The sequence below is a fragment of the Protopterus annectens genome, chromosome 6.part0, assembly GCF_019279795.1.
Source record: "Protopterus annectens isolate FY-2018-M chromosome 6.part0, PAN1.0, whole genome shotgun sequence".
Classification (NCBI taxonomy): domain Eukaryota; kingdom Metazoa; phylum Chordata; order Ceratodontiformes; family Protopteridae; genus Protopterus; species Protopterus annectens.
The window spans coordinates 603,259,671-603,282,716 of record NC_056737.1 but is presented as its reverse complement, the minus strand read 5'-3'; positions in this window follow the sequence as shown (position 1 = coordinate 603,282,716).

Genomic DNA, 23,046 nt, shown 5'->3' with positions numbered 1-23,046 from the left:
TACACTTCAGGACTGAACTTATGTTTTTATCTGAAATTATTTTGATACTATAGTCTTCCAGTTTGCAGTCCTGAGCACATAAAACTTTGTCATGGTCTGCATTGTTTTATTTATTTTTAAACATTCATATTTTATTGCAAGTTATCATGTCTAGCACAACAAAATTCACAGCAACAAAAAAAATATCATCATTTAGAACAACAGTGTGATTGACCCCCAGATCAACAAAGATCTGTCCAATAATCATATGATGAGATGCTTACAAAGAGCCTTATCATATCACCATTATGACATCATTCCTTACTACTTTTATTGCATTTTTGACTAATGACAACATGTGAACCTTTGTCCAGAAGAAATACCAAAAAGTATTAATAACTACTGGTATTGTAGTCATCAGAACAGTAAATCATTACACAGGCTTGTTTAATTTTGTATCATAAGTTAGGATACTTAGAGGTTAAACGCTGAATTTCTGAGTGATTTTCCAAGTTTAAGGGCTACAAACAATAAAAGGATTCCATTCTTTTACATGACGTGTCTGTCTTTCCATCCAGTTTTCCATTAAAATTTTAACCCGTATTGCTATAAACCATATTACTATGCTATTTTCCATACTAAAATGACTAATGGGAATATTTTACATACAAGTTGAGCAAGTAAAGATATATATTTTATTCATCTTTAAAATAAAACAGATGTAGTTCCAAACAGGTTTTATTTTAACTCTATCTCAGAAAAAAAATGTTGACTGTCTACCATTTTATTCACACATACACAGCAATACATTGAGATCAGAATACCTGCTGCTACAATCTTTGCAAGGGTGACTTTAAATCAAATTTCAGACCAATCTAGCTCTAGACCAATGCTTTTCAAAAATAAATCCCAGTAATCTGAGGAGCAAATTGCTAAAAAAATTCACATTTATTATTATGTTATGCATACTTGATAAGGGTTGTTTTTTTCAGAAAGGAGAGGCAAGCAATTCTTGAGTAAGTCAGACTTGTTATTATCCAAATAGATCAAAGGGGGTACATTTTGCAGCTGTTAGGTACGCTAGATTGCTTTTATATGGGAGCTGAGGTTTTATTCCTCAAATATTTATGATTTCAAAAAAACACACAAAGTAAGTCAATACTGCAGCACAAACAACTACAGATCTGGAGGTTCATCATGATGCTGACATTCAAAATTCACACATTCTATTAGAATCATTTCCTTGAAAACTCCTGATATGAAATGAAACCATTGCATACTTTCTATACAATTCTACGTTTTTCTCTATAATGAGTTTTCAGTAAAATTAATTTTCAGTGAAATGAGTTTTCAGTCAAATAGGTTCAATCATTTGGGATTCAATGAAATGATACAGACCCATCATGTCATGGGGATTTAAAGGATGTAAACTGCCTATGGATTCATTTATTTCATTTGTGTTAAAAGGAAGATGCAACATGTTTATCAGATCAGGCTGAGCTAAGGCTGATTAAAGGAGTGCAGAAAACTGTCAATGTCACGTGAAGAAATATATTCATTAGTTGTAAACTGTTGAGTTTTGTGTTGACATTTTTTTTAATATTGTGTGATTTGAGTAAGATTCTTTCTGGTTGATTTATTTTATTGCTAGGATGTTTAAGATATAGAAAAGAGCCAAGCAATTAATAGGAAATGCTCTCCTAGTCACAATATTTTGATAGACATAGTATTTAAAATGGGGTTAGCTATCTACATGCGCTATGTTTAGGTATTTTATAGTCCTTAAGGATGCATAAACCTCTTCTGTACAAGGTTATTTTAAAGTTGCATATCTATATATCTATAAAATGTACTTTTCTGTGGGAACTATATTCTGAATGTCATTCTTCTTATAGTAGGCTGCTGCACTAATTAGGAGGCCTTTGCTAACCAATTTCAAAATGATCCTATTTATGCAGTAGGGATATCTGTGTCTTTGACTGAATTATTAAAATCCTTTAACTTGCTTCTTACTTTAAGCAGGACTTCATTTGTCCTTAATAAGCTAGGGTTACAGCTCCAGTTAAAAGGGTAGAATTGATTATCTGAAGTGTTAACATTTTAATAAAAACTGCAAGAAAGACCCAGCTGAACTAAAGTCTTCACTAGGGTAAAACCTTAAACATCCTGTAATGGATTCCTATGGTATATGTGCAAATGACCCCTTAAGGACATAACAATGTTGCAGCTACATGGCTTCTGAATGCCTATAACGTTTCACTTTTTAAGTCTTTATGGATAAAGAACAATAAAGCCAAACCCACCAAGATGTAGACATGTCAATATCAAGAAGTGCTTAGAGAATGACCTAGCTTTTACTATAAGTTCAGAAATAGATGAAGCAAGAGAAGTGGAGATCAGGGAAAAAAAGTCTCTTCAGCATTCTATGCAAGTGTGAATAAAAGATTAAGTTACTTCTTTCTGGTTGCAGGAGTTTGTTGGATCAGTTATATCATGGGTAGCTGATATGTCTGCTAAAAATAAAAATTTCAATTAAATTACAATTAGTTCTCATCCCTTCATTTCTAAAATATGTCCTCAGGTTAGGTTCTAGTCATCAAGTAGAATGATGTCATGGTTCGAGTAGTAAAAAATGAACAGGCACAGGAATCTGTCTAGTTCCAACCTAGCACAAGTGTTGAGGAAAAAATTAAAAAAAAAACAGAAAATCTAGTAGCCTTAAAACTTCATTGATGAGCTCAGTCACAATGTTGTTGTTTGTCTTTTCGGCTTTTCCCGGTTAGGGGTCGCCACAGCGGAACTCCAGTCCGCTAATGATTGGCAGTCAATTTTTATGCTGCCGAGTTGCCAGCCCGATGCCCAACTTTCAGCGAAGGCACGCCCATTCACACATGTCTTTCGAACGCCACTCGACCACGGGGAGGACATGCAGACTCCACACAGAAGGCGCTCCAGCCGAAAATCGAATAGGAGAACCTCTTGCTGTGAGGCAACAATGCTACCGCTGTATCACCACGGCTTGAGCTCAGTCACAATAATTTCCAAAAATCATGAAACCCAGGTAGTGTTCCAAAGCAACAAGCCTATATTTGTTACAGACAAGAGATCCTCAGTAACAAAAAATCAGAAATACTTTACGATGCTAAACATATCACCTTTTATACACTTAGAAGTAGGTGTGGAAAATATATGTACTGTTTAATTTTAAACCAAGGCAAACAACATAAACAGAGCCATAAAAGTGCATTTAAGAACAGCAAGTACTCACCCCCACACAATAATACTGATTAGATCCCAGTTAAGGAATACCCTATCCACATTCCAAAATCAGGTACAGTAAACTCTCAGTTAACCAGAACTCAGGCAACCAGCACTCTCAAGTAACCGGTGGAAAAAAATCAAAGAAATGCAGTACAATTTTCATGTGTCGCACTTTCTACCCCCCCCCCCACACACACACACATGTACACACACACACACACACACACACACACACACACACACACACACACACACACACACACACACACACACACACAGAAACATACCTTATGTTTTTAGAGTTTTAGACTTTTAAAAAGGAAGATAGGAATAAATTCCCTCTCTCTTTAACCTGAGAACAAATCAAACCAAACAAATACAATAGGGTACAGTACTAGTCAGAGCTATTTTAATAGTAACTCTCAAGCAACCAGAAACTACAGTTATCCAGCATCTACCAATTCCCATGGGTGCTGGTTAACTGAGAGTTTACTATATTAAGAAAAACATAACATACATATAAATAGACTGACTTGACTAAATTGCTTTCAGCTAACTAATGCAATAAGCCTTCATCAGGTCTGTAACAAGAACTAAAATCATATACATAGATTGATAAGTAAAAAGAGCTAACTAGATAGATACAAGAACAAACACAGTATTCTAACCATAAAGATAATCTAAATAGAGCACTATAAATATAAATATATATTTGTGTAATGCTATCATTAGATAGTATTACACAAACTGGATTTCGAATGCATTTATTTTCAGCTGCCAGCATCCATCTATACATATTAATGTGCATAAAAACTAAGTTATTTACAGCTCAGAAAATAATGTCAATGCTTTGCAGTTGAGAGAAATTGTCATGACAGTTTTCATGTTTATAGCCCCCTAAAAAATGTTTATACAACAAAAACCAGTAGGAAAAACACAAAAAAATACAGAAAACAGTGAATGAAGTAAACTAGTGATGTATAAAAGTGTGCAGATGTGTGCATGAGTGTGCATGAACATACACCAGTATGCTAAATGGGGGAATTATACCAAAACTTAATGGTAATAGCAGCATGAAAAAAAAATGTGTGCTCTGAATTGACCGTTTAAATCTCTGGTGTGATGCAAGAGTGTATCAAATCAGAATTGAGGTTAAATTAACTAAACATATATATATATATATATATATATATATATATATATATATATATATATATATATATATACATATATATATATATATATATATATATATATATATATATATATATATATATATATATATATATATATAAATATATATATGGGACTACCTGACATGGTCGACAGTTCATTTGGTCAACAAGCATTTTAGGTGGGGCTCAGCCCCCCACACCCAACCCCCTAACTATATATATCAACTCCAGGGTCACACAACATTGGGGGGGGGGTAAATCTGCTTGTCAGCCAAATGAACTGTCGACCATCTCAGGTAGACCCATATATATATATATATATATATATATATATATATATATACACATTCTGCACATCATTTTTTATTACTTTTTAGTGTTTGGTATCTTTAATACATAAAAATATTTCCTCACAAATTCTCTAAAAACCATTACAGATTGTGTGGCAGCTTATAAGAATTCAACATACTCTTAATAGAGTAGTAGAAGTTAAGTCCTGGTTTTCTGAATGCATTTATTTTCAGCTGCCAGCATATTTTTTTTTTCTCTAAAATATCATTGATGTCAACTTCAAGCCCATCCATCTCCACACATTCTGGAATGATACATTCCTCTGGCATTATGGTTTGAATAGTACTTACCGCAAATGAATGCAAGTTAAGTTTTATATTGAATGTTGCATACACTGAAGACAAAAGAATGGATTTAGCTAACTGGTTATGAGTACATTCTAGAATAATAAGCCTAGCTTGTATATCATTTTTAAACTATATTAACTTTATCAAACTTAACTTTTGAAATAGTGGCAGCACCTTGACTGTTACTTGAATTACTTTCAGTAAACAAACTGTGAAGTTCCATTCGTTTAGGTAAAGTTGCGTTGATTTGCTAGCGTAGGGGTTTCCTGTGTTCAAGTACTGTCAATATTTCAACTGTACAGCAAATACCAGATTAACATCCTTTTGGCTGAAAGATGAATACCCTTCCAGTCAGAACCATTAGTTTTACTAGTCTTATTTGTAAAGCCATGCAAAGAATTATCATAGAAATGATCAACAAAGACATATGACACCTTCAAATACTAGATCCATCACAGTTTGTCTTTGTTAAAAGAAGGTCATGCCTACTAAACCTGATGGACTTCTTTATGAGGGTAAAACAGTGTATTCTGTCTACCTTGACCTGGTTAAGGCATTTGAATTGGGTCTATATCATTTTGTTGAAATTCAAATGACCAAACACTTATTTGTCAGACACCTATTCAACGAAAACATTATTCATCGAATGACGTTTTAAGGGAAAAGTTTTCTAAAGCAAACAGTAACCTGGCCTTCTACCAACATGTATCCAAGGTGGTGATTAGCCACCATCTGGAATCTGCCCTTTTCCCCACTGTAGCACAATCTCTGAGTTGGTATATTTATTTAGGGAAGGTATGGGGGGTGTAGGTGTTAAGTTTTATGGTTTAGTTTATGGTCATTCCGGTCATTAGGGTGAACTACCATCAGTTTGCCCTAGGAAACTTTTTGCTTAAAGCTTTGTTCGATGAATAGTGTTTTCGCTGAATAGGTGTTTGACAAATGAACATTCACTCATTTGAGCTTTGACAAAGTGATATAGATCCATTTGAATCAATACCTTAAATGGGCATTTTAACAAACTTATGGAATTAGGCATAACCGCTATATAACATGCTAGATGACCATATGGCTCACAGATTGGACTCAGAAAGTTAGACTGGTGAGGCTTCCTCCTCAAAGAGGCCAGCCACCAGTGGAATCTCACAAAGCTCTGTGCTATGTCCGCTTCTCTTTGACATCTACTTCTCAGAAGTCAACTCCAATGTCAAAGGCCTCTGGCTGACCAAGTTTGCAAATGACTGGAAACTGGAAGCAGTCATAGAATCTCCCCAAGACACTATCACCTTATAAGGTGGTCTAACACAGACAAATGACTAGTGCAAAAGGCACGGCTTAAACCTCAATACCAAGAAATGCATTATAGTACCTTTTGGGAAGTCTGTTACTCCAGGAAAATATCACCAATAAAACACCCCTAAAAGTTGACCCACTAGACAGGGATCTGGGAAGACATGTATGGACAGTAACCTGGCCTTCTACTAACATGTATCCAAGGTAATAAGGAAACCCTTATGTGTTGTTCAATTTATAAGCGCATGACATCTAGGTCCAGGGAAGTCACTGTACCACTACACTCAGCCCTCATCAGACCCATCATTGAGTATAATGCCCTTTGGTATGTACCTGATCAGGCACATGCAGCAACTGGACTGTCCACAAAGTTTTTTTACAAATAGAGTACAGGGCATAAACACAATACACTATGCAGATAACCTAAAAGCCCTGTCTCTATACTCGGTCTCCTAGAAACTACTGAGAGGTGATCTATGCTTGGCATATAAGGCATCCCTGGACCCTGCTCTGATGAACCTGTTCACATCCACAAATCCAACAGCATCAGAACTACTAGACCTACAGACCTAAATTTTGCTTTCAATGTAAATATGAAATGTTGGAGAGACAGATATGTATTTCAGAGAATTCCCTTTCTCTGGAACAGGCTCCCTATTCATGTGAAACAAATTCTTACCCTAACTCCATTTAAGCTTAACTTGGACCATTGGATGGGAAATCAAAAATTCACCCCAGGTCTGGTGCAAGCATCTCTGATGGATAGAGGCAGTCAGTAAATAATGTCATAACCAAAAACCACCCCCTTATATAAATGTCTAAAACATATAACTTGTGGGCACATTTGAGTTGCACATGTAGACTTAGAAAGGTCCTAGTGGTAACTAGCCTAGTATACACATAAGAAACTCTGAAGCTATGATCACCACAGAGCCAAGCATCCAACAGTTAATCATATCATAAACTGACTCTGAATGTTTTGAGTAAATGTGCTGGCAGACAATATGTAACAAAAGCTAAATAAAGTGTAAGTTTTGAAGTTTTAGTTCTTGATATCCAGGTAAAACTCGATGATGTCCAAAAAACACTGATTTACTAAGAGGCTTACAGATGAAATGGACATATCAACCACCCCAGGACCCAATTTCATCTACCAAATGGGAATATTTGCTACTGTTACCTGATTTCAAACTGTTAGAAAGATGAACAGCATAAATTTTACACAACTTGTGTACAAGATTATGTGGAATAAATCATTACTACTTGAAGAGGTTGATACATTATACCATTGCCTCAATCCACTAGTTAATAAGCTTTTTACCTTAAGTCTGATAAGAATAAACAGCCTTGGAGAAGAAAAAAAACTTAGAACTGTTTTATTGATAAATACCACACTAGCCTGAGACAGACTCACATAGGTTACTTCACGTAAAGATACACTGTTATGCATAATATCAATACAAGGCTCAAACTGATTTAATAGTTAAAGCAGTTAGAAAAAAAAAACTATTTGCCTATTAGAAATGCAACAATATTTTTGAACTATACATAAGTGGCCTTCAGTTTACACATTTGAATTGAAAACCATCAATTTTAACTTTGACTAAGACATTAACCAGCTAAAACTCATTTTGAGAAGTTTCACATAAATGCTCAGCTTTAACTTTACCCATTGCTTAAAGAGATGATGGGCACTTGTATTTCCCCAGGAATCCATTGTGGGTAACCCCCAACCAAATTGTGCTCTCAAAAACAATGACTTTTTTACATTTGACTCTACAAATGGATGACACCAGCTTGTATGAATTTGTATTATTCCAGTAAGAGAAAGGGGACTAAGGATTGAAGATAGAATCACAGGGTATTGGCCCTGAGGACCTTATAAGCTTAGCCAAGAGTTTAGCCCACATTTAGACAAATCAGCATCTGGTGCTCATGTCCATCATGGACACAGTTGGAATCCTAGGGGTATAGTTTTTTTATTTCCCATCCATTTATCTAGGTTGCGCTTAAAAAGGGATAAAAGGTATTCTGCTTGATGTGGAGAGAGAGTCTATTCCATAGACAGGGGAGTCTCTGGGACACAAATCTATTCTGCCAACAAGTCGTGTTGATGTCACAGACCAGGTTGAGGCCACATGTGTGGGTTACTCGAGTGGAGCTTAATTTGCAGATATGCAGCAGTCCCATCAAGGTGGGGTCCGTGATTGCCTTGTATGTCAGACAGAGGTCACCTCTGAGGAGTCTGTATGAAACTGAGTAGAGGGATAGGGCTTTTAGCCTATCTGTGTATGGTAGATGTTTGATGCCCTGGATTCTCCTGGTGAGGAACCTCTGTAGTCTCTCAAGCTGCTGCATGTGCTTTGCGAAGTACATGCTGAAAGGGGCATTGTACTCAATAATGGGCCTTATAAGGGAAGAATACGGGGATGTTATGACATCCTTGAACCTAGATGAGATACCCTTACTTATATAGTGGGCCATGTAGAAGGCTTTCAGTACAACAGAAGCAACATGGTGGTCAAACGTCAGGTTGCTATCAACCTGGGTGCCCAAATCTCTCATGACTGATTGCGTGCTCAGGACGTTGTTATTAATGTGATAATTTGTGGGGACATCACTCTCCCCAAAGGAGATAATGATGCATTTTTTGGTATTCAGCTTGAAGCCAAGTTTCTGGCACCAGTCATTTGTCTGAGTAAAACCCTCTTGGAGGATGTCCACATCACTAGGGGAAATGATGACAGCATCCAGCTTGCAGTCATCTACAAACATGGTCAGCCATAGCCAACTGGTTTTGGCCTGCACCTCAGAAAAGTATATCCCAAATAACAGAGGCCCCAAGCCTGAACCCTGGGGTACGCCACTTGTTACGGGTTGACTGCTTGAGGTGGCTTCCCCTATTTTGACTATGTAGGTTCTATCAGAGATCCAGTTTGCTATCCATCTGGTAACATACGGATTGATGCCTAGTTGAGAGTGTTTATCTATTATGCCTGAGTGGGGAATAGTGCCAAAGGCTTTGACCAAGTAAGGTAGGTGGTGTGCACCATCTTCCCCTCGTCCATGGCTTTGGTGACTGTCTCAAAGAAGTCAACCAGATTTAGCAGACATGACCTCCCCTTGATTAAGCCAAACTGTGTGGGATCAAGTGTTTGGAGGTTGCCAATGTCCTTGTTAATGAGGTCCATGATAAACCATTCCATGGCCTTGTAGATCAGGCTAGTTAGGCCTGATGCTCCACTTTTGTGTAAAGGGATAACAGTGGCTGTCCTCCACTCAGCTGGGATGAAGCCAGTACTCAAGCTTTAGTTGAATAGGGTGCCTTAATGGTTCTGCAAGTTCCTGTATGTGTTCAAGTAGGATGCAGCCTGAAATGTTATCAGGTCCCATGGAGGCTGTATTTTTTGCCTTTGAGAGAACAGTGATAATGTGTTCCCTAGGTATAAGGGGAAGGGGGCAGGTATTGGGGATGTCATGATTTACTTATGGGGGGGCAGAGGGGTAAAGTTTTCACTGAATCTGTCAGCCAGCAAGTTAGCTATATCTTTGGCATTTGTATATGTGGTGTCCTTGACCACCAGTTCTGAACATATCTGGGTGCTTCCTTTGAGGTTGCGAACATATGTGAAGAAAGAGTTATGATTGTCTCTAGCAGATGTGGCCAATTTGGACTCGAAGTTTGTTTTGGAGGATTTCACTAGTGCTCTTATTTGCTTGTTTAAGTTAAGGCGACATTGCTTCCATTTGGGCACCTGCTCCTTCTTGGTCTTGGACAGCAATTTTTTCCTTTTATTATAGAGTTTATTTATTGTAGATGTCCACCAGACTAGTTTACTCTTCCTTGTGGAGGATGATTTAGCCCTGTTGGATATTGCTGATTCCATGCATCTATATAAATGATTGTATAGTGCTTTGGTGTAGGTTTGGATATTGGTGCCAGTTCCAGATGGGGAGGGGGCTGTGAATTTGTTTATACCATCCCTCAGGAGGCTGTAATCAGCTTTGTAGAAGTTTTTATGTCTGACCCTAGCTAGAGGGGGTTGGGGGAGATGGTGACTTTGAAAGTGACTGCTTTGTGGTTGGATCTTACCTGGGAGGATGATACTATAGGGATGCCGCAGTGGTTATTCATGTTGATTAATACCAAGTCCAAGATATTATCACCTCTTGTAGAAGTATCGACTAGCACTGACTAAATCAAGGAATCTCTGGGCATTTGTGTTTTGTCATGAGTAGTTCTTCCAATCTATGTTTGGGAATTTAAGGTCACTAGCACTCTTTTTCTCTTTTTCTTCTCTTTCTCTTTTTAGGTTTGTTGGAGAAGTGCTGCTACATCATAAGAATATTATACCTTGTTCAGAAACTCATGAAAACCTACAATTAAATCCCATTTTCATGCATTTACTTCCAAGATACAACTTCACTGGTAACCTATAGTCAATCATAGGATCATAGGTTCACCTCATAGGAGAGTATTAGGCTATCAATCCGAAGGTCATGTCAAACCTAGCCATTTCAACTCAATGTAATACAATAGAAATGCTAGTCAGTACCCAAGATTGCATTTTGTAATGACTGCCCATGTCCAGGAGGGTTGTGGGTGCAAGTATTTATGGTACCCCATCCACTTGTCAAGGTTATTCTTGAAAAGTGTCTATAGAGGTGCTCTATTTCACATGAATTGGTAGCCTATTCCAAAGATGTGGCAGTCGCTGGGAGACAAATCTGTCCCTCCAGATTGTCCTATTTAAGTTGCGGGTCATATTTAGGTCCCTGGAATGGGTAGTGCTGTTAAAAAGCACAAAGTGCAGTTACTTATGGGATCAAATTCGACATCAAACTATAAAAAGATTTTACCAAAGCATGGGAAGTATGTAGGATCATGCCTAATTTCACTTTTCTTATACAGATGACAAGATTGCTTATTAAGAGACCCCCAAGCATTTAAAATTAAATACATTAGAAGAAACAAATTTAATAGAACTTCTACTACATTAGCTACCATCCAAAAGCAAAAAAAATGCATAATTTCATACCTGTCACATTACTATAACTAGATGGATCAGGCAAATATGCACTTTGTGAAAGGACTACATGAGATTAAAAGTAAGAACCAAAGAAGAAATGAAAAGTAACAGATGACTAGCTGATCCATTATTGGAAGTAAATCGACTCTACCAATCTGATGGAAAGGCTGATTATACTAATCAATTATTAGCAAATTACTACTGATTATCTAGGAATAAATCATATCCATTTTAAAGACAAATATGTTTAACAGTTGCTCTGACTGCTTAAATTTAAAATGAAATATATTGGCTTTAACTGAATAACATTGTGCAAAAATATTGGCTTACATATAACCTGCATACAATCAAGAAACATGATAACCTGTGTTATTGAACATAGCATACCTCTCAGCCTCTTAGTGCAAGAAATCTGTCAAAGTCTGACAAAATGGGGGGGGGGGAACAAAGGCCCAAAAATAGGGACATATTTTAAATACTTCTCTTATAAACTTATAAAGTTGCTAAAGTAACAGGGTTTGTTTTAATACAGAATTTCTGAAGGATTCGAAGTCTGAAACTCAAATGTATGCGATTATTTAGTGACTTCAATCCTCAGATCATTCCATTGATTTGACAGAAGACCACAAATCTTAGGAGGAACAGACTAAAATATGAGCCATAAATCTGGACATTCTGCAAAAACCTGGACAGTTGAGAGGTATGAATTAAAATGGTAACTTGAAAATGTCACATAGACTTTCAGTGCATTTTTTAAACAATCTGATTTTTGCATGTTTGAGATAAGTTACTTGTTGTTGACTTTATACTGATTATCTTTCAAAGATACAGTCAAAGCAGAAGGGAAAGCATTTTAAATTTAGCACTTGTCTGACTTAGTTGTATACTTGGACCCCAGCCATTTTTAAGTGTGACATCTTTAGGTAAATCAGAAGATATTGTTAGGAAATCGCCATGACAATATAGAGTAGTCTTTTTTTGCTAGATGTGGCACCTTAAAAGGTTCTTTAGCACTCAGTTGAAGTAGACTACCATGAGGGCGTGGAAGTAAAGTACCCTATGCAGTATATGTTTATATCTGTGTGCAACACGCACAAACATTATGTATATATTTTATATATATATATATATACATATATATATATATATATATATATATATATATAGTTCACTACTTCGAACTTGTAATAGGAAGCATCACTTCTGCGAAAAGTTCACTTTAATGAAAGTGAACTTTTGCATAAGTGCACTTCACCAAAAACACCGCAGCACAGTGGAGGACATAAAAAACAAGCTATGTCCTCCACTATGGTGCGATAGTCATGGACCTTAGGGTTAGGGCACGGGTTAGGGTAAGGGGATAGTTATTAAAGCTATCCCCTTGCCCTAACCCATGCCCTAACCCTAAGGTTCGTGACTATCGCACCATAGTGGACGACATTGCTATGTCCTTCACTGTGCTGCAGTCGTCATGGACCTTAGGCTTAGGGCACGGGTCATGGTAAGGGGATAGCCCTACGGGCTATCCCCTTACTATGACCCATGCCCTAACCCTAAGATCTGTGAGTACTGCACGGAAGTTCAGTACAACACCCGTTCGCTGTACTGAACTTCGCGTAAGTGCACTTTCGATTAAGTGCACTTTCGCTGCAGTGAGCATTCCATGCACTATTTTGAATTAGTGAAAATCCGATCTAGTGTATGGAACCCATATATATATATATATATATATATATAATTTTTTGAAGTACAAATAATTTCAGTCATGGCAGCTATGGTCTTATTTGAATATACAGATGGTGTAGTTTCTGTAAATGACTTGTTACTATTAAGTCCAGGTGAACACTCCAATATTACTGTAACTAATTCATAATATTTTTCATTAGAAAAAGAAATTTCCAATCATTTGTCTGGCTTTGTATTATTTTTAATGTTTGGAAATCACATTATGATCCATTCTGTATCTCACTAATAGCCTTTTTAATGTTTTTTCCCCCATTGAGGGTTAAAGTGATAATTTGAGAGATGTGCTGGGCTTTCACTAACAAATACTCAATATGGAAAATGCCATCTTCCTTTTTTCCAGTCATGTACCTCCTCTAGTTGGTCACTGGCAGAGCCCAAATATCCAGGAAAAAGTAAAGAAAGAAGCTGAGTTAGTTAGTGCATGAACATTACAAAATAATCCAAAATGAGTTTCGGTGCTTTTAATTTAATGACTGTTTTCAACTTTTGTAATAGGAATTTCACAGAATCCTTTTTACTAGGGTGGTGTCATATTGGAAGTTTCTGCCATGTTGTTGATGTCTTTCGGCTTTTCCCGGTTAGGGGTCGCCACAGCGGAACTCCGGTCCACTAATGATTGGCAGTAGATTTCTTGATAATAGGTGCTGGAGTTTAGGTTTAAAGTTAGCTCAAGAGTGCTTGGCATTTTAACATACTACTTTCTTCACTAATTTAGATCTGCTGGTATTGGCTTGCAAGTTAATAGAAAAGACATACTGTTTAAGGGAAACTCCAATTGTAGTTACCATATTTTGATTACTGTTTTGATATTTTCTCCTTCAAGACTGATTTCTTTTGCTAGGAATCATATTGTGGCCACAACTGCCAAGTTGCTGTCTTCCACAAATGCTAAAAATGATACACTGCTACATTTTTATAGTATTGTTTCAAGAGAAATGATATAATTCTATGAATTTAACCAGTCAACAAATGGTCTGATCATTCCACTAATGGATTTATTATTTAATGGCTGCCTTACTTTGGGTTTTACGATTCTCAGAAGAGAAGAAGAGGTGTAATAAGCAATGTTCTTGCAGCTAATAATATTAAACTTAATAGACAATATCTCAACAGAGTCAAGTATCAATTTACTATTCAGCAGAACACTGCAGCTATAAACATACTCAGTTTTACTAATGCAGTCTGTCAAAGCCTGGCAGTTTAATACACTGGCCTACTTTCATGCATCTGTGACCATACTCCATTAGTGTACAATCTTGTTATTACTGAGCGAAAGCCAGCTATACCATCCAGAGCCAAACCTTATTCAAACATTTGTTATGAAACAGAAGTCTGTGTACAGAACATTCATAGGCAAGAGAGCAGGTGTGTTTTAGAACAATCTGAGTGAATAACAAGCTGCAGTTTTTCAACATACCTCTGTGTGGCAGTAATTAGACATCAATTGGAGGTAAACCAGTTGTAGGCCTTCAGGGACATTCTGACCTCTAACAGCTTCACTGAGCTTTGTTTTTAACCTGAACAAAAATTAGAATTTCTTCTTAAGTAGTAGACTGCTAATGAGCATTACGTAATAAAATATTAAATACAGATTTCAAATAAGAGCATTTTTTTGTTGTTGTATTTAGTTCCAGAGCATGTTTCCTTTATATGAAACATTCTTTAAAACGTTAACTAATCCAGATAAATTACATTTATATGCACTGTTATAAAATAAACTGTTTTCCAGTATTCTGTTATTACGTCTATATGAAATTTAATAAAGTACTGCACTGTTTCTTATGAGTAGCATTTTTGCTGCAGGCTAGGCATATTTAATTATTGGCCTGATACCTGCATTCCCCTGATGTTTTTGACATTACCATACAGCTATAATTCACATCCAGATTTAAAACTCACTTCAGTAGAAACAAAATGAAGACATTTTTGTGTGGCATAGAAAACTCAGAATGAATTAGTGTGATACAAAATGATCAAATAATCACTGGAAGATTCCAAACCTGGAGGATTCCAAACCTAAATATATGGATAATGAAAAAGCAGGGACTTTTAAACATGTAACTGCTTGCCTTTAAGTTCTCAAGTGTTATAAGATTAAGAGATATGGTGTGGGAATGCATTGGGAGCTGGCATCACTGGAGACCAGAATGTTAAAACCTAGCATGTGGGAGATAACAGATTTGCACACACCTGAAGGACTCATGTTAGTGCACAGGTCCTCTCTTCACACCACAGACAATATATCGATATCCAATGTTTGGAAGTCGTGGTTGATCACACTAACTGTCAATATACAGCAGAAAAAAAAAGGTATTTAAAGGTAAAGTATAACTATATATATATATATATATATATATATATATATATATATATATATATATATATATATTAAGAGCAATTGTGCACATCATAGGGTTTATAACCAGACATTTATTATACCTATTTTTGTCATATACACTTAAATCACTTTTTATAGAAATTGTGTTTTATTTAACATTACAGAGGAAAAATCTCTCTCTCTTTTTAAGACTATTTATAATTCATCACCAAGCTTACAAATTCCAGCATGATAGTCTTCACTGTTCAGTCATTCAAGAAACATTTCCACAAGGTATTAAATGCTTCTGTTAAATGAGTCACAGAATGCACATCATCTTTCCATCTCACTGCCACATTTAAAAGATCTACTTTCATGCTGAATTCAGGGAGACAGATGCATTAGTAATGCTAGATTTTTTTTGTATTGTAATTTGCATACAACAGACTTTTCTAGGGCAGTTGGCATAAGCTGTAGGTGGATATGGTTTGATGAAATCCTCACTACCAGCTAAATGCCAGGATGTGATAGATTTTAATACTTGTAAGCCATGGGAATTGTAAGATTAAACACTGCCTTCTGCTAATGCATTTGATTTTGTATGCGACAAGTGACTGGATATTTTTCTTTCATGTTTGACGAAAGATAGCTGTAGAACAACCATGCTCAGACATCTGTCCTGTAGTTCTTGTTTATATATTCAGCATGTTTTTGACAGATGCTTTTGTTGATTATAAACAGAGCATTAATGGCTCTGCAAATGACAGTAATTGGAAACTAATAATAAAAAACTGACAAGATTGCAATGCCATTTGCGTTCTCTGCTTGTGCACTGAGCTCTAAATCTGTATTATTCTCTGTGGTCTACTCAGTGTTTAGGATGGCACTTGCCTATTTCTGTTTTTGAGGCAGTGCTAAGAAGTATGTGTTCTGATTAATATAGTTAAGAAGAAATTCTTCTCAGTAAGTGCATCCAATTCAACTACTGTACTACAGATTACAAACCTTTTCAGTTAATAAATGAGTTTCAGAATGCTACCAGCACAAATGCAGATTGAAACAAATAGGCCCTATAAACAATTTAGCTTATCTTTAATTTCTAAAGCATGCGTATTTTAATTTTGATGCCAGTATATAATATATATTGTTCTTTTTTCAAGCATTTTTATAAGATGGTTGTTAAATGTACATTTTACTGACTTCAGCATTACCCAGGATCCTTTCTGTCTCCAAAGACACTACCATCTGTAATGCACAAAGTGAAAGTATTCATTCGTCCAGTTCCACCATGCTCAGTTTTATCAGGGTAATTTGGCAGAAAAATGAAAACAGTAGTTGCAGAAATTTGATCCATGTAGAACTGTATTTGCTTAGGGGAAAAAAAAGTAACAACATGCAAGTTGTTACATGAGGTGACACCACAAAGGTGTTTAATACATTTAGTCTTACTAAAGAGCAATTTTCTGATCTGTTATCATTGGGAGATTTAAGCAATATTTCACCATAATTAAACTTTCCATATATCTGCATTTTTTCTAGAAACCATAGGCTACAAGACTTAGTCAATGCATATTTGACTGAGCTAATGCATAGAGCTAAAGATTATCCCTGGGATTCAGAAATAATTTCCACTATGATACACGAGCTTGTGTGATGAGCAGTCATATGCCTTGTGAGGGTGATTTAGAGACACACTGAACTCAAGTGTGGAAACTGAGAAATTCCACAGTTTGTATACTATGCAAGTGGTGATATAATGACATGGTTATGAAAAACAGTATAAAATAAGTACAAACACACATTCAAATAATGGCAAACAATGTGGCAGAGTGATTCATAAGCATATGTAGTTTGCACAGAGAGACACTACATCCATAATTATTGACTAAAGCTAAAACATGGAGTTATGGGAAACACACCATGAAAACATGTGTGAGGTAGCTGTTTTACTAGTAAATCTGTATATTTAAGAGGCTGTACTCACTTCCCATAATCACAGGGTGCACATCATATTGCCCTCTATAGCACCAAATTATCCATCTCTGCCTAACAAATCATACCATCCATGACACAGAAATTGTGGACCACTACTATATAGACAGAGGCACCATGCAAGTCCTGACTGGGATGCATAACTCTCACATGTAGACCCTGGGGCATGGTTGGAGTACCTATCATTGTAGACATCGAGGTATGTGTGGCTTTGAGAATACTTGCTACAGGGACCTTTCAGTGATCAACAGGGAACATGGTGGGCATGTCATAAGCATCTGCCTCAAGGGTATTTCACCAGTTCCTTGATGTCATGATAAAGCATGTGGAGAGGCAGAAATGGTTTTCATTAATCACAGTTGAGACAGCCAACATGATGGGGGCTTTATATGACATAATCCATTTCCCCTGGGGTACTAAGGGGCCACAGACTGTATTCACATTGCAATGAAAGCCCCACCTGGAGGACAAGAACAAAAATGTATATTAACAAAAATGGAGTTTCACTCTGTCAAGTACTGTGAGGTCTGTATTACACAAAATGTAATATGCAGTGTGTCTGCAGGCCACGTTGGTAATACCTTAGACTCTCACACATGGAACATGTGTGACTTATACCAGTAGTTTGCATAGAGTGATTTTTATCAGGGACATGCTATTTGTGATATTGGCTCTGTCCTGGAGCCATGGTTACTGCACCTATTGGAAACACTAGACCATGGCATAGAATGGTTACAACACTGTCATGTCACAGACCCAGCTCATTGCTGAATGTTTGTTTGGTATGATGTATCTAGAAGTCTGCTGCAATGCAACCCTGCAAAATACAGTGAAATGGCTGCTGTCTGTGCAATGTTACACAACATCATTATACACAAGCAGTTACAGCAGGGCAGAAATATTCAAGAGAAGGAAGTCCCAGATCCACCTGTGGAGGAGCTGGCTTTAGGGGAGGACAAGGCCAGATGGAGGTGGGTGCAGTATGTCTTGGCAGTGGCTAAGAGGCTTCATCTGCTTCATAGCTATAGGCCGGAATAAAGCATTACAAAGAACACCAAAAATGTGCACCAATCCTACACCTAGGTTGAACTATAACATGTTATAGACTGGCCACACTGTTTATCATACATAGGCTAACAATGTAACAGAGTACTGATGGCAGGAAACAGTTATCATCATATGCATAAGGTGAGAAGGTCACAGCAGCAAGTATCCACAATGGCCATTGTGTTTTGTGTGTGTGTGTGTGTGTGTGTGTGTGTGTGTGTGTGTGTGTGTGTGTGTGTGTGTGTGTGTGTGTGTGTGTGTGTGTGTGTGTGTGTGTGTGTGTGTGTGTGTGTGTGTGTGTGTGTGTGTGTGTGTATGGATGACTGTGTGTGTGTGTGTGTGTGTGTGTGTGTGTGTGTGTGTGTGTGTGTGTGTGTGTGTGTGTGTGTGTGTGTGTGTGCATGTACTGGGATACAGCTCTAGCATTTGTCCAGATTCTACTGGACAGGTCTATGATATGCACAAGAGATACATGCAGTGACCATGCATGGCTTGGTTCATGGGGGTACAGTTTCCTGAGAAAGACACAAGCAGTATCCACATCACTCTGAGAAGATGGAGTGCTCTGTGTCTGTGAATGGTGGCTCATGCCACCACTGGACTTGACATGAACACCCTGTCATCTTGTCCATCCATATTGCAATGCACGTCCCTTAATAATGGATAACAGAGTGGAGGTGGTGACAGTACATGTCCCTGAGCATAGCAGCCACATCCACCTTCTAAGATGACCTTCTTCATTGAAAATAGAAGTAGATTAGCTATAAAAAGTGCATTGGCCAAGATTTATGGCCACACAGTGGCACCTACTATGTTTAAACTCCCTATGCCTCATATCCTTGGTGTTCCACATATGGCCCATGCACTCCCTCAGGCCATCACTTAAAGCATACATTATCTATACCAGCTCAGCAAGACCTGTGTTGGTGTTGGTGTCTGTCTCTGTATTATGGCTATGCACATGCACTGAGTAACAACCATGGAGACACGTAGCTTGGGAGATGGATGGTACCCATGGCATGCTCAACTACTGGCATGCCATCCTTTAATAACCTCATCTCACTCAATATAGCTTGCAGAATTTAATGGGGATTGTGCTGCAGGTGATGACATTCATTCGTGAGAAGATGTGTCTACATATTCCTGTCCATGTTTGCAATCCTGTGTTTGTGATGTGAGTTGCATAGGCCTTGAAACTGCGTCTATGGAATAGGCTGAGAATGTGGCCATCACAGTAGTCATGTCTACCACTGACATCACATCCTGTAACTGTGCCTGGATTTGGCTGCCATCATTATGAGATCTAGGCAGTTTTCGGACATCAGATAGCAGTATATCAATGCAGGCAGATGCTAATAATGCAGCACTGCTGAAAACATTATAAAAATCATCTGAACTAAGTAGGAACCCTTCATTAATAGCTGCAGCCTTGTATGTAAACTACCACTATGTAATATAGTGGTACAGGAAACTAAACAGGTAGCATACCTTGTGCGAGTGGCCTCTAAACTTGAAGCCCAGACATTCATGTACAATAATGTTGTGCCATTTGTAAGTTCTTTTAAACCACAGATTGAGATAGTATGGCAAGATAGTTGTCCATATTAAGACATTATCAACCTGAGGGATCATGAACAGATATGATTAGTGGTCTGCTCATCTCAGTACCAATGTCTATCATTCTGCCATGGGTTGTGGAACTGTACATAACCACGTACAGAGATTCCACTATCTCCTCTATTTCTGCTGGAGGGAGTTCAGTCAGCAGACATCTGCTCCAGTGTCAGATGGTTGCCAGATGTATGGTAGTACTGATGATGTCAGTGGCCCATCATCAGACTTTCATAATTTCTGCTTTGACCACATACAGCATTTATGTCAGTAATATCCTTCAACCTGGCATGAATGCAGAAGGTCCAGTCAGATCTTTCATGCCAGCACTAGAGACAGACAGCTTGTAGAAGGATGTAATTCACTGCATTGGTGGGCTTGCATGTCTTTTGCTTCCCACCTTGTGACAAGATTATCTGAAAGTGAAATTAAGTACAACTGGAATAAATGTTACAGTCCTACTTGGTTGTGGTCTGTTACACATATGCTTTATGTTTCATCAAATGCCATGCAAGATGTGGCATTCCTGCTTGTATCTTTTGTCCCCAAAATGTCCACAGACACCCATGCATGTGAGTTAGTGTGTAGTCACCCCATGACATAAAGAAACACACAGATGTGAATACACACCCGAGGAGCATTACTGTTATGCAGGCCAGTGAAATAACATACCCTCTACCCTTATGTCAGTTAGCCCAAATAGGGGTGTGCATGGATGTACAGATATCCTTATAGTAAGGTGCACACAAAATGCATCAGATGAGTGTCATAACCCCAGACTAAATTCAGTTAATACCACAGATGATTGAACAGCATACCAGGAAAACATTGGCTGATGGGGGTTGTACATGGTGTGATGAACCTTCTTTACCCTGGGACAGTAACTAAAGGGTCTCAATCCTCACCACTGTCTCCAGTAAGTTAGTGTCACTAAAAGCAGGGATAGAAATATACAATTTCCCCTATGAGTACACCAGAAACAGGTACAAAAATCTGGGACTGGATTATATGCTTCACTCCAGGTCCCCAAATGAGTAGCCACCATAACCACTGCAGAACACTGTGTCCCAGTTCTAGGTGTCTGACACATTCACTCTTAAATATCTGATACTCACACATACACCTACTCTTGGGAAAAGACTAACACATATTTACCTGCTGTGTTTCTTTGCACAAATTACAGGGTAATGGCTGCCACCAGTCAAATACCATAATACCCTTCAAAAGGGGTTTTCAACTATATGGGGTAAAATATATATTGAATTGAATGGCAGCATGTACCCCAAGCAGTAAGGCTTATTGGAGTGGTCCTGGTGTTATCACAATAAGGATAAACACTCTCAAGTTATTAAAAATATTAACAAAATAACCACTACAATGAAAGGTAATGAAACATTTAATAATAAGTAAAATGATTTAAAACCTGTAAGCACTGAATAACTGATTCCAGTAAACATCAGAGTTTCACACACAGGAAATATTAACATATTACTGCTGGATAGATCTCACATTGATTTTAGAAAACCTCTAACTACCTAGCTGTAGTTTCCTGACTATTTGAAGATTAACTGACCCTATCTAATTTAAATAACTTAGCAAGGCAAGATTATACTTTTACTTCTGCAAAGTTAGATGAGAAATTATGGCCGCACTCCAGGCTGCTGACAATCCTCAGTGACTGGAACAACTATTCTCCTTGAAGCAACTGGAATACTATTGCTGAATAGCTCTGAAAAACAGCTACTGAACAGGAACTGAACAATTGACTTAGAACCTGCTTTTTATAGCAGATCTTTTTCAAAAGTAACAGGAGCTGTTATGAGAATTTATCTCTGATATCAGACTTTGAAAAGTAAATAAACAGCTGCAGTGAAAATTCTATTCTCTCAACTCTGGCACACATTGACATTACATCTAGGTCAGCTAACCCTGCATAACCTGCATTCAGAATTTTCTTTACAAAGAGCATGTACATTTGGACAGCCAGAAGAACACCATTTGACATTCAAACATCTTGCATAAATCACAGTAATAATCAAAAGACAAACTTATTTACAAAATTATAGCTAGTCATGCTGGCATATGTAACATAGGGTGATTTGCAATTATTTACAATTATTTGCAAAACTTCCGCCAGTCATGCTAGCACAGATAATATCTAATATCTTCACAGGGGCACAACCATACACAGACATAGACACCGAGTGCCAGAAAGTTCCACAGTAGATACACTTCGTCTCACAATGCTACCAGTTTTCATACCTATCCATCTCCCTTCAACAAACACACATTCCACAGTACTGACCACTCAGAGCAACATGTGGCAAAACTCTCAACATAATGGTATTTAGCGTATGTTAGGTGTCTCACTTAGCAATATCTGCATCAATGCCCCCAAAGCACCAACAGTCACAATACAAGGCAGTAGTCACCTGTATTGAAATTTATAGATTATGCAAGCCCTAAGACTACTATCATATCAGTAAACATGAAAAAGATTCTGCTTGACCTACAGGTATTCATGGTCTACATTGACACACAAAACAATCATAAATGTACTGGAACTTAGGCTACAACCTCATAGTCACCCCATTGACCCTGTCATGATAGTACCCTCAGTCAAGGAGCTAAAGGGGGAAACTGCTGCACATCTTCCATACTGACATTCACACCCTAATACCCTCACCCTACACTAGTTATTTGTGAGCTAAACAATGGTGGCTCTTCGAGTGATCACATTAACTAGTTGTTCAACATTGCACATCATGAGCTGACAACATTAATATGCATGGCAACAAGAGGGCTTGTTGCTTGAAATGCAACTTGGTCAATGGCCATGCCTTGCAAGGACACTGATGTTGGCGGTGCCCCCACGTGGTGCAACAAGGAAAATAAAAATCCTGCTATAACTGTGGGCACAGAGTGTCAAGGATATTTTATAACAGAAAAATGCCAAA